Source organism: Protopterus annectens, chromosome 1.part0 (genome assembly GCF_019279795.1).
Source record: "Protopterus annectens isolate FY-2018-M chromosome 1.part0, PAN1.0, whole genome shotgun sequence".
In the NCBI taxonomy this organism is placed as follows: Eukaryota; Metazoa; Chordata; order Ceratodontiformes; family Protopteridae; genus Protopterus; species Protopterus annectens.
In genome coordinates this window covers 1,536,557,456-1,536,575,616 of record NC_056725.1, presented here as the reverse complement: position 1 = coordinate 1,536,575,616, position 18,161 = coordinate 1,536,557,456, and the positions used below count along the sequence as shown (strand labels likewise).

The 18,161-nt window shown below is 42.2% G+C and overlaps 1 protein-coding gene across 7 annotated transcripts in view; it reads left to right on the top strand.

The window, feature by feature from the left end:
* The window catches only part of FAM227A (family with sequence similarity 227 member A), a 1,098,330-nt gene that overhangs the window by 88,032 nt on the left and 992,137 nt on the right, over positions 1–18,161 (top strand). Inside the window, exon 1 of one of the 7 annotated variants that reach the window (XM_044067977.1) lies at positions 846–1,044. The exons of 5 other annotated variants lie outside the window; for them this stretch is intronic. The gene's annotated coding sequence lies outside the window, so the exon portion shown is untranslated. Of the gene's footprint in view, positions 1–845; positions 1,045–9,422; positions 9,508–18,161 lie in introns of those variants that run through there. One more of the 7 variants, XM_044067980.1, reaches the window with a different exon arrangement.

Sequence of the window (18,161 nt, the reverse complement as noted above, 5' to 3'; positions counted from 1 at the left end):
AGAACGGGAGAACCTCGTGCTGTGAGGTGACAATGCAAACCGCTGCACCACCTCGGCCTCTAAGTTCATGAAATAAATGATCATTGAATTAGAGATTTAAAACGTACTTTGGAAAATTACTTATATAAGTATAAAAGACTACAGTGTCAATGTTTTCACCTTGAGGCATGTTTAAATATGAATGTTGCACTTAGGGGCGTATGAGTCCTTAACATGCCTACTTATGGTGACATGCAGCCTTCCTTGCTGGCTCAGTGGCAACAGATCAATTTAAACACCAGTCGGGCTTATTTGAAACTGTTAATAGACTTTTTTCAGCCTGTTGAACTTGAGCTATATGATAAAATATCTCAACAGTAAAAAGATTTAACTAGTGCAGTGGGTGAAGCAGCATCAGATATTTATTCCAATGACCTAATTGAAAAGGTCGCAGGATATGAAAAACAATTGCTACAACAAAAATAGAAGAAACTGACAAGGGACCTTAATGATTTTTCCAAACAACAAGTTTTTACTTGGCCCAAGGTACAAACTCACCAGGAACATAGTTAAAAAAATTCTTGCACTTCTGAAGCTGAGGAGTGTAATAAATAGAACACTGAATCAGGAAGTATTATCATCCAGTCACATTAGTCAGCAAGTGGTGACAGACGAAGTGTCCAATCCAGGTGACGGAGGTAAAGTGACGTCACCAGAGCCACAAACTTCTACATACTCCATCCTGGTAGGGGAGTGCCAAGATTTGACTAATGTAATTTCAATATCAAAGACAGAGGAAATGGGTCTGGTTGTGAGGCGTAAAATACTTCGGCCCAAATGGAATCTTCGTCTTCTTTTTTTCCAGGACTACCTCTACTATATCACAGTACCAGAAGGAAGTCTCATGATTTAGACAACTACAGAGGGGGTCAGAAGATGAAGGAGCCGCCACCATCCAACCAAACCAGAACCATCAAGAAAATGTGGGGGTTGGAACAAGGAGTTTAGTTTGGAACATTTCCAGCTACAGTTTAACAGCAGCAGAAGAGTCATTGCTAACTAAAGGTTTGACTTTTGTCCCCACTATTGGGGCTGACATTACAGAACTGCTTGTTGAATTTCTTCTCTTTGCACGTAATTTAGCATTAAAATTAATGTTTGGTAATGATGGTGATAACAATGAAGTTAAATTATGTTAGTACGGATGCAGTAATAGTGCATGACTTGAAACGCAGGCTTGACAACTGCTTACTAGAATGTCTGAATTTAGGACTTATTACTAAAGAACTGTATGATTATTTTATAATGCAGAATCCACATATACCCCAAATGCATGGGCTACCAAAAATACATAAGCATGCCATGAGGCCTCCATTTAGACCCATTGTAGCTGGTGGGGGCTCGTTAACAGAGCCTACTTCTAGGTTTCTGGATAAACACCTTAGAAAGGTTTTGGATGAATCTGAGGTAGTGTTAATGGACACAGAACATATTTTAAGGGATCTATATAATGCAACCAATGGAAAGAATAGCAAAGCATTGAGATCCTGGCAACTCTAGATGTGATGTCATTATTTACCTGTATTCCCAATCAGGAGGGGATATTGATGGTGAAAACTGCCTTAAATAGATATGGAAATTTTGAATCCAAACAGGTGGACCTTTTCTGTCTGCTTCTGGAATTAGTTCTAGGCAATAACATATTTTTCTTCAAAGACAAGTGCTACTGGCAAAAAAAAACAGGAGTTGCTATGGGCACTAGCTGTGCAAACTCCTATACCAACTTAGTAATGATGGAATGGGAATATCAACACATTCTAAATAATTTGAACCCACATATAATAATATATCAATGTTTTGTAGATGATCTTTTTATAGGTTGGCAGGGGGATGAAGGGAGTTTAGAACTTTATATATCCGATATTTGAACACCAGCAGTAACTTTCTTAAAATTCACCCTAAACAAATCCATGGTTAAAATTGATTTTTTTTTTTGATGTAACTATAGCCAAGCAAGGAATTGTTCTAACCACTAGCATTCATAGGAAATAATGTCATCGTCCCACTTATTTGCACAGGGAAAGTATGCATCCACAAAACATTTTTAGTAATATCATTAAGGAACAGGCTATGAGGACCTCATGTTTATCCTGTAATGACAAGGACTTTCTTGAGAGACTATGCCATCTGCGGGATGATTTTGTGGGTAGAGGGTATGGATATGTGGAAATTGACAAGGCATGTAGTAAAACAAATGAGGAAAGAGGAGGGAGAGCCAAGCCCTATTTTTCACAATGAAATGATACAGTTAAGTACACTGAAAGTAGTTTGGTGAAAATGCCTGTGGTTATTACCTATACATCAGAGGTGAACAGGATTAGGGAAGTGGTCAGTAGTAACTGGCACATCTTACACACTGATGAGAAGGTAAAACAGCTGGTAGGCCAATGACCTATTTCCGTGTATAAAAACAAAAAGAACCTTAAACAACGTTTGTTATCCTAGATTATATCATAATTTAGGGGTAAGACAATGGGGCACACATAAATGTCAGGAATGTGCATACTGTGATATGTATTTTAAGCATCCAGAGACAGGTTATTTGTGGGTTTCAGCAGACTGCAATACACAGAATGTTATTTTTGCAGCAAACTGTGTTTTGTGCTTCAAATTTTACATAGGTAAAACTAACCAGAAACTGAAAGAGAGAGTGTGGGATCATTTGTATTGTACAAGAAGAGGGAATGACTGTACTGCTTTAGCAAAACAGACACTAACAAATGGCAACACACATAGGTTCATAGGTAGGTACTAGGCTATCGGCCCAAGGGCCTACATAAGCCTAGCCAGCAAGGTTCCATAGCTTACGCCACCCAAGAAAGTTATTTTCCTGTGCCACTGTCGAGCAGAGACACAGAAGTGATCCCTGGGGTGTATTTCCTATTTGCCATCCACTCATCAAGACTTTTCTTGAAGAGTGCTAATGAAGAACTTTGCTTGACATAGATGGGTAGCTTGTTCCAGAGTATAGGAAGTCTCTGGGACAGGAATCTATCCCTCTAGCGTGTCCTGTTTATTGTGGTGACAAGGTTTAGGTCCCTAGAGTGTGTAGCTCGCAGGGTTTGGGATTTCTTTAGGTGTAGCATGTCCAACAGCTCTGGGTTTGACATAGCTTTATATGTTAGGCAGAGATAAGCTCGGAGTAGGCGATATGCTACGGAGTAAAGCTGGAGTTTTTTTGAGGCAGTCAGTGTAGGGCATTTGTTTGAGGCCAGTAATCCTCTTTGTGAGGTACTTCTGTGGCCTTTCCAGCTGCTGCAGATGTCTTGTGAGGTACATTCCAGAAGGGGTGTTGTACTCTATAATGGGTCTAATGAGTGACGAGTAGAGGGGAACAATGACCTCTTTTTTCCTGGATGAGAACTCTTTTATGATGAGGTGTGCCACGTAGAAGGACTTCCTAACTACTGTGGCGATGTGACTATCAAAGGAGAGACTACTGTCCACCTGGGTCCCAAGGTCTCTTATCATGCATTCGGTGTTAAGTAGATTGCTGCCTATGTGGTAGTTCAGGGGTACAGAGCTTTTACCAAAGGGGATGACACTGCACTTTTTGGCATTGAGTTTGAGGCCATGGCTCTGACACCATGCATTTGTCTCGGTGAGGCCCTTCTGTAGGATGTCCACATCATTTGGGGACTTGACCATGGCTCCTAGTTTGCAGTCATTTGCGAACTTCGTTGGCCAGAGGCCTTCTGTGTTAGTCTGTACTTCAGAGAAGTAGATACCAAACAGGAGAGGTCCCAGGACAGAACCCTGTGGTACTCCACTTGTCACTGCTTTGAGTTCAGATTTGGAGTCTGCAACTTTTACAGTGTGGGTTCTGTCAGTGAGCCATTTGGCAACCCATCTTGTGATGTAGGGATTTATACCTAGTTTAGTGAGTTTAGCTATAATTCCAGAATGGGGGATGGTGTCAAAAGCCTTGGCGAGGTGAAGATAGGCTGTGTGAACCACCCTACCCTCATCAACGGCTCCGGTGACTGCCCCAAAGAAGTTGACCAGGCTCAGGAGGCATGATCCGCCCCTCACAAACCCGAACTGGGTGGGATCCAGAACCTGGAGGCCACCAATGTCTTCGTCCATGATTTCCATGATGATACGTTCCATGGCCCCACAGACCAGGCTCGTCAGGCTAATAGGTCGATAGTTCCCAGGATCAGTGGTGGCTCCCCCTTTGTGGAGTGGGATAACTGTTGCTGTGGGCCATTCAGTGGGCACAAAGCCTGATGCGAGACTATTATTGAACATGGTACTTAAGTGGGGAGCACCTGAAGTTCGTGTAAAACACAGCCCGGGATGTTGTCCGGTCCCATGGATGCTGTGTTTTTGGCTTTAGAGAGTGCAGCTTTTACCTGCATAGTTGTAATTACAGGGACTCTGCATTCTTCCTGAATAGATATAGGGAGTGAGAGGGGGGTAAAGTTAACATTTAACCTATCTGCCAAGATGTTGGCAATATCACTTGGTTCTGTAATTTCCATGCCTTTGTGCTGTAACTCAGAACAGATCTGGGTGTTGCCATCTAGATTCTTGACATAGCTATAGAATGCGTTGTGGTTGTCCTTGGATTTAGTGGCAATTTTGTTTTCATAGCTAGCTTTGGAGGATCTTATAAGGGATCTCAGCTTCTTACTGAGGCTGACCAGGGAGCTCCTCCACTCATGGGATTTTACTCTATTTTGCAACAGTTTCTTCCAAGTTTTGCAAGTTGTGACTGAGAGTGTGTGGGGGGAGTTAGTAAACATGACAGAAAATGCAGAATTACAGTGGATTTTAAGGTTAGGAGTGCATAGGGGAATGGGTCTGAATGACCATGTACCCCTAAAACCAATATTAGAGGCAAAGAAAAATAGATAAATGTATTATTATGCATTTTATTATGCAGTTTTGTGTTTTTACTTGCTACTTTTTATGTGCTGTTTTTAGATGCTGTTGCTGTTTAGCTGTGGTTTTGCTTGGAATTCTATTTGGGTCTGCTGCTGGAATACATTCACTGCTTTTGGGTTTTCTTGCTGCTTTAACCCTTGAGAATGCTTATATTTATTTGGTGACACTGTGTGGGCCACTGCAGAAGGATTAGCTTTGTCAACTACTATAATTTGTATTAATATTAACTTCACTTCACAGGAAAACTGTATGCAGGGTGAATTGTAGTAAGGCAGTGCATGACCTTTGCAATGTTAAAAGGCAGAACTTTGCTTGGTATGTTTGCTGAAAATATTTAAAAAGCATTACCATATAAGGAAAATCTAACATTAGGTAGAATGCTGAAGACAGCAATGTCCAAGGATGCAGCTGCAGAAGATATTAGTGAGCTGCAGCAGATGATCAGATTTACCATGTACTCATTTTCTTCAAAATATCTGAGAAATAGAACAGTAGTCTCATAAAATGGAAATGATTCTACAAATTGCAGTCCAGGGATGGGAATTGTTTAGCTGACCTTGATTTTGCAGAATGTCCCTAATTTTGTCTCATATTTTGCCTTGTCCCCTATATTTTTTTTATTCTGATATTTGCTAATGATACATTTTCTAACTAAAGTGATCATAATATTTTTATTATGTAGATATAGTATATGTGCTTTATGAGTATTTTATTTTTCAAAAGTAGCATATTCAGCAATTGTTCCTGCTGCATTACTTAATGTACAGAGTAATCACGTACTCTGGGGTATTTAATTAAATGGGAAGGAAGTGTAGAATATGATGCTTTTGAGCATGTGCTGGGAGCATGTGCAGAAATATGCACCCCTCTAGGGTGTTATTGTTGAATTATGGGCAGTTGTTAAAACACATTGAAAAACTCTAATCTGCCAGTATGCCGTTATTAGAATATTTCTTTATGGTTAATAAAAATGAAATTTCATTTTCATGAGGTACAATTCCAGGAATTGGACCCATGACTTCAAAGAGTAATTTTCATCATTTGTGTATAATGTATGTATGTGTGACTACATGTATATACATTTCAGAGAGACCAAAATACCTAAAGCTCAAAACACTGACAACTCATTTGGTCGAAACTCATAACATTGACACATGGCATTCAAAGCATTATGCCCTTTCCCCACTGTAGCGTGACCCTGGAGTTAAAATAAATAAATAGATAGGGGGGTGTGGGGAGCTACAGCATCTTTGTTATAACTATCCACATGTATCTGTGAAATTTACTATGTATGTGGGGGGGGCCCCCAAACCCCCCATCTATTTATTCAAGAGGGAGGAGCATAGGGTGACAATCAAGAGTGGAGGAAGATGCACACAGGTGGATTATATCTTATGTAGGAGGACCAGTTTGAAGGAGATTGGAGACTGTAAAGTGGTGACCGGAGAAAGTGTAGTTAGGCAGCATAGGATGGTGGTTTGTAGGATGACGTTGGTGATCAAGAGGAGGAGGAGTGTGAGGGCAGCACCAAGGATCAAATGGTGGAAATTGAAAAAGGGTAATTGTGAGGTGGAGTTCAGGGATGAGTTAAGGCAGGAACTGGGTGGCAGTGAAGAGTTGCCAAATAGCTGGGTAACTACAGCAGAGCTAGTAAGGGAGACGGCAAGAAAGGTGCTTTGTATCACATCTGGACAGAGGACGGACGACAAGGAGACATGGTGGTGGAATGAGGAAGTACAGGAGAGTATACAGAGAAAGATGTTGGCAAAGAAGAAGTGGGATTGTCAGAGAGATGAAGAAAGTAGACAGGAGTATAAGGAGATGAGGTGTATGGCAAAGAGAGAGGTGGCGAAGGCTAAGGATAAGGCATATGAAGAGTTGTGTGAAAGGTTGGACACTAAGGAGGGAGAAAAGGACCTGTACCGATTGGCTAGACAGTGGGACCGAGCTAGGAAAGATGTGCAGCAGGTAGAGGTGATAAAGGATAATGAGGGAAACATACAAGTGAGGAGAGTGTGTTGAGGAGACGGAAAGAGTACTTTGAGGGGTTGATGAATGAAGAGAATGAGAGGGAGAGAAGGTTGGATGATGTAGGGATAGTAAATCATGAAATACAATGGATTAGCAAGGAGGAAGTAAGGATAGCTATGAAGAGAATGAAGAATGGAAAGGCTGTTGGCCCAGATGACATACCTGTGGAAGCATGGAGGTGTTTAGGTGAAATGGCAGTGGAGTTTTTAACCAGATTGTTTAATGAAATCTTGGAAAGTGAGACGATGCCTGAGGAATGGAGAAAAAATGTTTTGGTACTGATTTTTAAGAATAAGGGTAATGTGCAGAGCTGTAGTAACTACAGAGGGATTAAATTGATCAGTCACAGCATGAAGTTATGGGAAAGAGTAGTGGAAGCAAGGTTAAGAAGGGACGTGATGATTAGTGATCAGCAGTATGGTTTCATGCCGGGAAATAGCACTACAGATGCGATCTTTGCTCTGAGAGTGTTGATGGAGAAGAACAGAGAAGGTCAGAAGGAGTTGCATTGTGTTTTTGTAGACTTAGAGAAAGCATATGACAGGGTACCTAGAGAGGAGTTGTGGTATTGTATGAGGAAGTCAGGAGTGTCAGAAAAGTATGTAAGAGTGGTACAGGATATGTACAAGGGTAGTGTGACAGCGGTGAGGTCTGCTGTGGGAGTGACGGATATGTTTAAGGTGGAGGTGGGGTTACATCAAGGATCAGCTCTGAGCCCTTTGTTATTTGCAATGGTGATGGACAGGTTGACAGACGAGATCAGACAGGAGTCCCCGTGGACTATGATGTTTGCAGATGACATTGTGATCTGTAGTGAGAGTAGGGAACAGGTGGAGGAAACCCTGGAGAGATGGAGATATGCTCTAGAGAGAAGAGGAATGAAGGTAATCAGGACTAAGACAGAATATATGTGTGTGAATGAGAGGGAGGATAGAGGAATGGTGAGGATGCAAGGAGTAGAGGTGGCAAAGGTGGATGAGTTTAAATACTTGGGGTCAATAGTTCAGAGTAACGGTGAGTGTGGAAGAGCAGTGAAGAAGAGAGTACAGGCAGGATGGAGTGGGTGGAGAAGAGTGTCAGGAGTGATTTGTGACAGACGAGTACCTGTAAGAGTGAAAGGGGGAAGGTCTACAAGAGAGTAGTGAGACCAGCTATGTTATATGGGTTGGAGACAGTGGCATTGACAAAAAGGCAAGAGTTTGAGCTGGATGTGGCAGAATTAAAGATGTTAAGATTTGCACTGGGTGTGACAAGGGTGGACAGGATTAGGAATAAGTATATTAGAGGGTCAGCTGTACCATGCGGTGGTGGTGCTGCGGTAGCGTTGTCGCCTCACAGTAAGACGCTGTCCAGTTCGATTCTCCGCTAGAGCGTCTTCTGCGTGGAGACATGCGTGAATGGGCGTACCTTCGCTGAAGGTTGTGCGTCAGGCCTGGCAAGCCGGTACGTAAAAATCAACTGCCAATCATTAGCGGACCGGAGTTCCGCTGTGGCGACCCCTAACCGGGAAAAGCCGAAAGACACAAACAATATTAGAGGGTCAGCCCAGGTTGGAAGGTTTGGAGACAAAGCCAGAGAGGCAAGATTACGTTGGTTTGGTCATGTGCTGAGGAGGGATGCAGAGTATATTGGGAAAAAGATGCTAAGGATGAAGCTACCAGGTAACAGGAAAAGAGGAAGGCCTAAGATAAGGTTTATGGATGTGGTGAGAGAAGACATGCAGGTGGCTGGTGTGACAGAGCAAGATGCAGAGGACAGGAAGAAATGGAAACAGGTGATCTGCTGTGGCGACCCCTAACGGGAACAGATATATATGTGTGTGTGTTATATGTATGTGTGTGTGTGTGTGTGTGTGTGTGTGTGTGTGTGTGTGTGTGTGTTATGTATGTGTGTGTGTATATATATATATATATATATATATATAGAGAGAGAGAGAGAGAGAGAGAGAGGAATGTAGATAGAGAAGCAAAATGAAACAGTTTCTAAGTACATGACAGTTTTACAAGTAATCATTATAAGGGGAAATGCAAGTTTTTTTTTAAATAGTGCTCTGGCTAAAATGCCATTTTCCAAAAAATATCATGCTTTTCTAATTCTTGATTCAGATTTTGGTATTTTGCCATAGTTATCGGACTATTACTGATTTTGGCTATTATTTTTTTTTTAGTTTTGAAATGTACATTCCTAGATGGGGCACAAAAAATCATTAATCTGCAAAGTACCCTCCAAACAGAAACAGAACATTTTCACTTATTTGGTTCATGAAGTAGGATTGCAAAAACAGTATGTCGGGATTATTTTCATTCATGAAGTATGGTTATCAAAACAATATGTAAAGAATGTATAGTAAACATGCAGTGATGAGCATGCATTTTATTGGGTAAGCACAATCTCATAACTTCTTTGTTTTACACAGAATGGGCAGCATATGGACCAGATTCATTAATTACTGCATATTACATAAGGCCACAGTGCACAGCCTCAAGTAGTATGCAGTGGAAGAGAAGTTCATAAAGGTTCACTGCACTGATGCACAGCAATTGACATGTAAGCATCATGGGGAAAGGTTTAGTATTGCCAAGCAGCATGCAAATATGGCAGTCTGTAGGTGCAGCCTTTGTAAATTAGGCTCCTGCACATCATGAATGATGTGCCATCTGGTTAAGCTGTGTAGTATCATGATTCGTAGAAGCACATCCCATAAAGTATCTGAATAGTGCAGCATAAAAGTATGATCCTGTACAACTAATTAATCACATATGTACACTGACTTACCTAGCAAATCTACAGTGTACTGTAGTGTGCTGCTAAATGAGCAAAAGAGACTTGTATTCAGACAATACTGTGCAGCTACAGACTGTTTAATGGGTCTATCATCTGTATTTGCACTAACTGCTCAGACTGTTGATTTACATTTAATGGCTTTCAGAGCTGTGCTAAATATGTATTGTCTTTGAATCCCATCTTTGAATACCACATTTGCTAAACAGCATAAATCTGACACAGTAAACAGAGACATTTGCTCTGCTCCAGTAAATGTTTATGAATCCAGTGTATAAATTAATTCAGAGTTCATTATAAGGGTTTGGGGTTGGCATAAAGGGGTGGGGTGGTAAAGGACCACTACGGGCAAACAATGAAAAAACATATATTTTTTATCTTGCCATGATTTACTCCACTTCGCAAAGCTGCCTGCAGGAAAAATAAGTACTCATTCCTAATTTTATTTTTTTTTACTCTTGTCTGCCCTCATGGGGGCAGACATTGTGATTCCTTTGAAAAGCTAAATCTGTCTGAATGCACAGACTGTGAGAACAAATAGCCCTACCATTTGTTGTCAGACTAGACTTCCATTCACTTAGAATGGACCACCTGAAAAAAATGCCAAGTCTGCAGCTCATGTGTCATTGACTGGTATGTGCTGAGTTTTACAAATGTTGTTCTTATTGATGTAGTACACATTCTCTGAAAGAAACTTGCAAAAGTGTCAACAAATTACTGAGATAAAAAAGACTTTTCACAAGGAGCAGTTTTGCAAGTTTCAATTCCTGGCGAAGTTACTCCTCCCATCTCCCCTCCTTCAGTGGGCTACAGTCAAACATTTCCAGCTTGGGTAGATTCAACTATTTTGTCAGCTTTGCGTGACAATAGACATAAAAAAATCACAGCCTGGTGTGCCACTAAATTTCTGGTTAAAGCTTATAGTGCCTGCATATTTGAACTGCTTCTTACTGAAATTGGTACACCTCGTTTGCTGTAGCATAGAATAGATCCAGGCCTGCTGTATCTAGCTTTGTTTGTATAACTTGAGCACTAATCCAGGCATTCTTTAAAGTATTCAGTTGTATTTATTACTGCTGGTAGTAACTTGATTAAAGTGTAGCTATCATTTCTAAGACTTTTGGATTAAGCACTTGGGCTTCAGACCAGTTGTTTTACATTAGGAAGGTTTGTGGCCTGCACTGTGGTGGCAGGACAGGTAGCTTACATCCTTCTAAGTTGGGAACTGCTGATTGAGAGCTCAGTGTCTGTTATTCTAAAAGTGTATTAGTTCTGGTTTAAGCACTTGGGCTTCAGGCCAGTTATTTTACGTTAAGAAGGATTGCGGTCTGCACTCTTGTGGGAGGAGAGGCTGGACTCTGCCCTTCTGAGCAGGGAATTTCTGGTTAGAGGCTTATAGTGCCTGCATATTCTAACTGTTTCTTACTGAAATTGGTACACCTTGTTTGCTGTAGCATAGACTAGATCCAGGCCTGCTGAATCTAGCTTTATTTGTATGCTTGTTGTTTGTTTATTTCCTGAAACGCTAATTCCACCTAAAACGTGGCCTTTTAGCACTTCTGTGGATCCCTAGTGATATCTGCATTGCTTACTGTACTTATTTCCTTGTTTCACTTGAAAGAAAGTTACTGTTTGTCATTTTGCATTTAGGTTACCTGTAACACTTTGCATTTAAGTTACCTGGCACTTGCTCTCTAAAGCAATTATATAAGTCAGCTCTAATTTTAAAGCACTACACCCTCACTAACTCTCCTTGAGTATCTTGTTCCCCATTGGCCCTTTTTTTCAATTATAAAGGAATTCCCAATACTATTCTAGCATGTCCAAAGGTCAGTTGTCAATCTCCTCTCCGGTCCAGCTGGTGAATCTGGGAATCTTGAGGCAATGTTACAACTGCCTCATGTACACAGACAACCCTCTCCTCCTCCCAACAAATTCCAACACATGTGAGAGATGCAACCATATAGCCAAACTGGAGGCTAAGCTCTCTCAACTCAGTACTGGCGTAACCAGTCAGGAGGAGAAGGAAACCACACTCACTACAATTCCAGTCTCACATAGACCTACCACGACAACAAACCAAACACATAAACACACAAAAACATACTCGGAGGCTCTAAATAAAAATCTGCCTAAGCAGCAGAGACCTCCAAAGCAGACACCCAAGCAACCGCTACCCCAAAACAAAACACGTGCAACACATAGCTCACAAAGCCAGTGTGCCGAACAGTCGCAGCCCTTAAGGCTAAACAACACACCTGATACACTTGTAATAGGTGACTCTATCGTCAGGCACACTGACGTCCCGCTCACCAGGCTGAACAAGGAGAAGGTCACGGTGAGCTGCCTGTCGGGCGCTAGGATCCGCCACATAACACAAGCACTTCACTCCAAGGCAAGTACAAATATGACAGTCATTGTCCATGCTGCTGTGAATGACCTGAGACGTACCTCCCTGGACTACATGAAAAGAGACATAGAGGAGCTCTCTGAGCATGTAGCCCAGGCCGGTATGACCCTGACCTTGAGTAGCATCTTACCCTCACCAAGAATGATGCCACAATATGAAGACAAGATGATCAATTTCAACAATTGGCTTAAGTGTTGGTGTCATTCAAAGGGGATCCAATGCCTGTCAGCCTGGGATGACATGTTCGACAAGCCATGATGCTTCGCTAGGGACAGCTTGCACCTGTCACCCCTGGGCTTTCGGATATTGGCAAAGGCTCTTGCTACCCCCATAGTGCCTTTTTTAGGCAAGGCTCAAAAGACAAACCCACCTCCATAGGTATCACAAGGGATAAGAAACTAAGAGTAATGCTACTCAACGCCAGAAGTCTAAACCTCATGATGCACGCACTCGAAACTCTCCTTAACATGGAGAACATCGATATCTGTGCAGTAACAGAAACCTGGTTCAAGGCTCCCGAGAGCACCCCAGCACTACCAGGTTATACCTCATACCATGCTTTTCGGCCCCAAAACTTGGACCGAACCACAAAAGGAGGGGGAGTATCAATATTCGTCAAAGATGCCCACACCTCCAGGTTGGTGGCACAGCACGAAGCATCAGAGACTATCCATGTGCAACTAACTGTGGGTAAAACTGCCTTCCAGTTTATAGCCTGCTACAGACCACCCTCCCAAACACAGGAACCCCACTTGGCCTTCCTGAGAATACTGGAAAATATAAAGGTCTCTCCAAACACCATTATATTGGGCGACTTCAACTACCCAAACATAGACTGGGAGCATTACTCTAGCGCCAACACCCTAGCCCAAAGGTTCCTAGAATTTATAAACTCAAATGCTATGGAACAACTTGTTACCACTCCCACAAGAGGGGAAAACATACTGGACCTGATCATCACCAACATGGGGACACTATGCTCCAGACCAGAAGTGTATCCCTCGGTGGTAAGATCAGACCATAAACTAATCTCACTGGATATTCACATCCCGACCCCACCCCCTGCCCATAAAACCACAGTGAAAAACTTCTCTAAAGCAAATTTCACACGCCTCAAAACCGAGGTGAAATCCTTCAAAGCCCCCGGGCCTGTGGAAAATACGGCCCAGACCACAGAATCCTTTATAAACGCATTCTATGAACACCTTCAGGAATGCATGGATCATGCAATCACAAATAAAACCAAGACCCAGTCCTCCAAAGGCAGACGTCCTGTCTGGTGGACCCCAGCCATAAACAAACTATACAATAGAAGGAGGAAGCTACTACATGATAGAACAAAATCCCAAAAAGGGAAGGCATCTCTGATGAGTATTAACAAAAAACTACGGGCACTCATAAAATCATCTAAGGCCAGCTTCGAGAGAAAAATTGCACAGGACACTAAGGATAATCACAAGGCTTTCTTTAGTTATGTTAGGAACCTGGGTGGGAATTCCCAGATATGCTCAGAATTAGTCCAAAATGACAAAAAATACACAGAGCCCACAGACATTGCCAACATCCTAGCTGACAGGTTCAGTGCAAACTTCTCCCTCTCCCACCAAAAGGGCAAATATCTATCCCAACAGAGTGCTGCCCCTGGCATCTCAGATGCTCAGGTAAGAGCCGCCTCTCCAAAGCAAAAACACAGCATCAATGGGACCAGATGGTGTCCCGGCTGCGTCCTACATGAACTCCAAGAAGAGCTAAACCCAAACATAAAACTACTGTTCAATCTTAGCCTTACTACAGGATATGTACCCAAAGAGTGGCGTACAGCAACAGTGGTCCCTCTCCACAAAGGTGGTGCCTCAACGGATCCTGGAAACTTTCGCCCCATAATCCTGACTAGCTTGGTCTGCAAAGCTATGGAAAGGATCATCATGGACCTCATAAATAAAGATATTGGGGACCTACAGACACTGGATCCTACCCAGTTTGGCTTTGTTAAGGGCAGATCCTGCCTCTTAAACCTGGTCGATTTCTTTGAAACAGTCACCAAGGTCATTGACGAGGGGAAGGTGGTCCACACAGCCTACCTGAACCTCGCAAAAGCCTTCGATATAATACCCCACTCGGGCATTATAGATAAGCTCACCAGCTTAAATATAAACCCCTATGTCACTAGATGGGTTGCAAACTGGCTCAAGGACAGAACCCACATGGTTAGAATTGCTGGATCCATGTCAGACTCCAAACCAGTTACAAGTGGCGTCCCACAAGGCTCAGTCCTGGGACCTCTCTTGTTCGTTATATATTTCTTGGTGGTACAGGCCAACATGGAAGGACTGTGGCTGACCAAGTTCGCAGATGACTGCAAACTGGGTGCCATAATCAACTCTCCAGCCGACACAAGCATCCTCCAAAAGGGCCTCATAGAAACAAACAACTGGTGCCAGAGCCATGGCCTCAAGCTAAACGCCAAAAAGTGTATAGTCATCCCCTTTGGCAAAAACAAAGTGCCCACAAATTACCACATAGGTGGTAATCCATTAAGTACAGAAGAAGTCATTAGGGACCTGGGGACCCAAGTTGATAGCAATCTCTCATTTGACAACCACGTGGCCAAAGTGGTTAGAAAAACATTTTATATAGCCTACCTAATCATGAAGGGATTCACATCTAGATCAGGGGAGGTCATCGTACCTCTTTACTCATCCCTCATCAGGCCCATAATTGAGTACAATGCCCCTTTGGGATGTACCTTACCAGACACCTGCAGCAACTGGAAAGACCCCAAAAGTACCTCACCAAGAGGATCAAAGGGCTCAAACAGATGCCATATGCTGCCCGGTTAAAGGAACTCCAGCTCTACTCAGTGGCATACCGCCTGCTCAGAGGCGATCTGTGCCTGATGTATAAAGCCATGTCCAACCCGGAATTAATGGACATGCTGCACCTCAGAAAATCCAAATCCCATCGAGCTACGCTCGAGACTTGAACCTCAGCACTGAAATAAATAGGACATGCTGGAGGAACAGATTCATAACCCAGAGGCTCCCTTCACTCTGGAATAAAATCCCAGTCCAGGTTAGGCAGAGTCCCACATTGACTCTCTTCAAGAGGAATCTTGATGAGTGGATGGGAGATTGTAGGTTTACCCCGGCTATCACTTCTGTGTCACTGTTAGACAGAGGCACAGTATACTAACCTCAAAAAAAAGGCATAGCAAAATTAATTTAAATGGGTGGCGAAAGCCAAACACACTCTGGCTAGGCTTATAAATGCCCTAGGGCAGATAGCCTAGTATGAACCTATATGTCTCTTCACCTCTGAATAGCATTTCCCCAGGAATAAAAAAAAAAAAAAAAGCACACACATCAGTCCAGAGTTTGGGCCAATCTATCCATTTCTAGTAAAACATTCAGATTATAATGCATTCTGGCTGCTGACATGGTTATCTTTACATAGTTCTCTTATAGCATAACCTGAACTTATGGTATTCAATGCCAAGCTTTGCAACAGTTCTCAGTTTCTTAACAATGACCTCCCAAGCCTCTGATGTGACCCAGTACTTTGTCAATATACTGTAAATACATAGATTAAGACAAATATTTGTGCACATGTGACACGTACAATAATACGCACATACCATCATTAAAACAAGATAAATGCAATATAAATCATATCAATATAGTTATGATGTCTAGTTTATGACCCTGTTTGTCTGTGGAAACTTCTTTTTGAATTTATGTTCAAGCAGTTGTATATTTGTTGTATATTATCTTGTTTAATTGTTTCTCTATTCTAACCACTGTGTATGCTGCATCGGTTGTAAAACTCTGATTTTACTCCTTTTATATTTTCTATGCTCTTTGTACAAAATAGCTATGTTTGTATAATTTATTTTTATTATTTTTTATAATTGTTTACTATGTATCTGGAGCTTTTCTACCCCAGCCTCCGCTGAAAACGGTCATCTTGTGTCCAGTCGGACTAACCTGGTAAACAAATGGAAAATAAATAAAAAATAAAATATACTAAGAAAATCAATCAATATACCAAGAAAAATCCAAAAGTTAAGAAAAAAAAAACACAGAAGGAAGGAAAATGTTTCCTTGATGCTGTCATAAAAATCCCTCTCACTTATTCAGATATTATGGGCAAACATATATATATATATATATATATATATATATATATATATATATATATATATATATATATATTATAACGTATATAATATATTAGGCAAAACAACGTACCCAACACACTAGTCATAGATGACTCTACAGTCAGGCACACTGATGTCCCACTTACTAGGCTAAACAAGGAGAAGGTTACTGTCGGGTACCAGGATCTGCCACATAACCCATGCACTCAGGTCACTCCACAACCAAGTACAAATATGACTCTGTCATTGTCCATGTTGGTGTGAATGACCTGAGACATGCCTCCCTGTACTACATGAAAAGAGACATGGAAGAGCTCTCCGGTCTTGTAGCCCAGGGAGGTATGACCCTAGCCCTGAGTAGCATTCTGCCATCGCCCAGAATGATATCGCAGTACAAGGACAAAATGATTGACTTCAACAATTGGCTAAGCTTCTGGTGTCATTCTAAGGGGATCCAGTATCTGTCTGCCTGGGATAACATGATCAACAGACCATGATGCTTTGCCAGAGATGGCCTGCACCTGTCGCCCATGGGATTCCGGATACTGGCTAAGGCTCTTGCCGCACCTATAGTGCCTTTTTTAGACAAGTTTCAAATGTAACAGGAACAGGCAAGCAAAAACTGAGGTTAATGCTACTCAATGCTAGACGTCTAAATCTCAAAATGCACTCACTCAAGGCACTCCTTAAAATGGAGAACATTGATACCTGTGCAGTGACTGAGACCTGGTTCAAGGCTCCAAAGAGCACCCCTGCACTACCAGGCTATAACTCATACCGCACTTTTCGGCCACGTAACCTGGACCGGAACACCAAAGGTGGAGGTGTGCCCATATTCATTAAGGCTATCCACACCTCCAGGCTAGTTGCTCAGCGTAATGCATCCAAGGTTATCCAAGTGCAACTAACTCTGGGCAAAACTGCATTCCAAATTGTAGCGTGCTACAGATTCCCCATCATGCCCCAGGATTCCCACTCCTCTTTTCTTGACATACTGGAAAATATTAGGGTTCAAACACCCTAATAATGAGCGATTTCAACTACTCCACCATTAAATGGGAAAACTACTCATGTACCAACTCCTTCGCTCAATGTTTTCTGGAATTCATAAATTCCAGTGCCCTGGATCAACTTATCCACACCCCCACCAAGGGCAACAATATCCTAGACCTAGTCATTAGCAGCATGAGTGACCAGTGTTCCACACCCGAAGTCAACTCCTTGTTGGTCAGATCCGACCATAAGCTAATCACCCTAGATATCCACATCCTGCCCCACCCCACATTAAGGAAACCATGGTAAAAAATTTCTCCAAAGCCAACTTCATGCCTCTTAAGACAGAAGTGGCGAACTTCATGACACCCGTGCAGATGGCCAATACAGTTACGACTGCTGAATCCTACACAAATGCACTCTATAAGCACTTACATGAGTGCGTGGATCGTGCTATCCCAAACAGAACCAAGAAGCTATCCTCCAAAAAAAGGAAGACAATCTGGTGGTCCCCTGCCATAAACAAACTGTACAACAGAAGGAAGAAACTGTTGCAAAAGAGAGTAAAATCCCATGAGTGGTGGAGCTCCCTGGTCAGCCTCAGTAAGCCGCTGAGATCCCTTATAAGAGCATCCAGAGCTAGCTATGAAAATAAAATCGCCACTGATTCTAAGGACAACCACAAAGCATTCTATACCCATGTCAAGAATCTCAATGGCAACACTCAGATCTGCTCTGATTTACAGCACAACTGCATAAAAATTACAGAACCAACTGCCTGCCAACCAACATTCAGGCAGATAGGTTCAGTGCTAACTTTACCACCCCCTTACACCCTAAAGGGCCCATATCTATACAGGA